Genomic DNA, 2,561 nt, shown 5'->3' on the forward strand with positions numbered 1-2,561 from the left:
TACTGTACGTAGAAAGTACAGCTGATAGCCATAATGATCTGATGTAAACCACCTCTTTCTCCAAATACTTGTGCAGTTCCCTTTCATAATGTGTCTTTTCACATTATGCTACTTCTGTATATTACCCAGATTTATTATGTCCTGTAACTACTCTCTGTTTCAAGTGTTCGATAGTGCTGGACGGAGGGACAGGTTCAGTTCAGTGAGATTTACAAAGGCTAACTTCGCCCGGGCATTGCGTATATGTGGCCCGGTCTCCTTAAGATATTTTTTTTTTACAGTTTTCTCAACTGATTCATCATCACCATTAGGAGCTCCAACCTACACAGTGTAAGAAAAAGGTACAACCTTCACAGCATCCTGATAGCTGTGCTGGTTAGACTTTGTCTTGTGTAACTATAATCTACCATGCATAGTAGTTTAAACTTCGCCACTTCTTAATATTGTAGCAGAGTGCTAAAGGCCCATCTTTCCTTTAGCAACAATAATAACACCAAGATCCAATATCACTCGATCAGTCAATGCGGAAATCACTAGCAACCAACCATCTCGCTCCATAACTCTTTGGGCTTCATTGGAAGGGGTAACAATGAACACTTGTTCTTCAGTTCGATTTTACTTTATTCATTTGCTCATCCAGTCGATTTTACACTAAGCACTACACCTGGTTCGATCTAGGGCAATACACCTTATTGGGATTTTAACTTTATAAAATGTCGAAGTAGGAATCCACAAGGAAGACTCCTCGCTCATGGTACGATTTTCCTCCATTATACGTATCTTTGAACTCTAAATACCTTCGTCACTAAGCTATACAAAGTGACCAGTCACCAGAAAAGCCCAGTAATGCTTATATTTTACAGTGGAAATGCGTTGAATTATTTAATTCTAGATCATTTTAATATAATTTGAATGATTCTAGAACAAAGAAACAAAACATGAACCCGGAGATTTTTTTTTTTAGTATAGTCGCATTAAACATTTCATTTTTTTCCCTTTCAAACACACGGTCTCGCAGTTTATTTCTTTGATCTAGTATATTATCAATAACGTGTGTGTGTATAATATTTGAACGTGTAATATGACACTATGAATTTAAAGAGAAATCTTATGACATAAGAGAGAATGAGAATATGAAGCAAGAATGAGTGAGGGAGACTAATAGCGATTCATATATATATATATATATATATATATATATATATATATATATATATATATATAAATAATATAAATATATTAATATATTGGTGGTGTGTGTGTGTGTGGTGTGGTGTGTGTGTGTGTGTGTGGTGTGTGTGTGTGTGGTGTGTGTGTGGTGTGTGTGGTGTGGTGTGTAGTGTGGGTGTGGTGGATGGTGATGTGTGTGTGTGTGTGTGTGTGTGTGTGATGTGGTGTGTGGTGTGGGTGTGTGAGTGTGTGGTGGGTGTGTATATATATATAGATAGAAGATAGATAGATAGATGATAGATGATAGATAGATAGATAGATAGATGAAGATGATGATAGATAGATAGATAGAGATAGGGAGGGAAGAGGAAGGGAAGAGAGAGGGAGGAGTGAGAGGAGGAGGAGAGGAGAGGATGGAGGAGAGGAGAGGAAGGAGGAGAGAGAAGAGAGAGAGAGAGAGAGGAGAGAGAGAGAGAGAGAGAGAGAGAGAGAGAGAGAGAGAGAGAGAGAGAGAGAGAGAGAGAGAGAGAGAGAGAGAGAGATCTTGAGCGTTCACTCGTGCTGTTCTGTTATTGTTGATTCTTGAGCTCACTGTGTGAAATGAGGTGTTAAATACCTTTCACCAAATCGCCCAGTGCCTGGCAGTGCATTCAACAGTCAGTCAGCGTGTATGACGAGCAGTAACGTCGTCAGCCAAACTCCGAATACTTTGAGCTTTCGTCGTCTACCAAAGACAGCTTATACCCATGTTCCTCTCTTTCTATTACCCCTTTCCCTCTCCTTTCTATTTTCCCTTCTCTTTTCCTCCATCTTCCTTCCTCCCTCAGTCCCTTCCTTCATTCCGTCCCTCATTTCTACCTAACAGTGGAGGCTCCTGTGGATGTGGTGGCAGCTGGAGCTGTCACCGTTGAAGCCTCTGGAACCTTGACTGATGGCTCCAAAGACCTTACTTTGGGAGGAGGAGTCTTCTCAATAAACCCCTCACTCCTAATCTGCATCTGGTGGAACTCACCAAAGACAGTTTAAATATCTGAGGACTGAGGTCGAACTGTAGTGGCAGAGTGTGTAGCGCAAGAAATATTGGAGGATAAGGGATGACTCAAAGGAGGCTGGGCTAGAACCAAAGCAAAAGACTTGCCTGGCTGTGCAAGCAACATACGAGTACACCGGTTTGCTTCTGGAAAACTAACTTTCTCCTTGTTCCTTTTTACAAATACTTCTTTTTCAAATTTGTACCTTTTACACTGCTTTGAAGAAGCTTAATGAGCTTCTTTACGGTGGTAACAGCATACTGGACATGGACAATCGTCATTTCCTTGATAACCTGTTGTACCACACTTTACACAGATTCTTGGTTGTCCATTTTCCTTAAGACAGCAAGAATTGGCTCC

The sequence above is a fragment of the Penaeus monodon genome, chromosome 6 (genome assembly GCF_015228065.2).
Source record: "Penaeus monodon isolate SGIC_2016 chromosome 6, NSTDA_Pmon_1, whole genome shotgun sequence".
In the NCBI taxonomy this organism is placed as follows: domain Eukaryota; kingdom Metazoa; phylum Arthropoda; class Malacostraca; order Decapoda; family Penaeidae; genus Penaeus; species Penaeus monodon.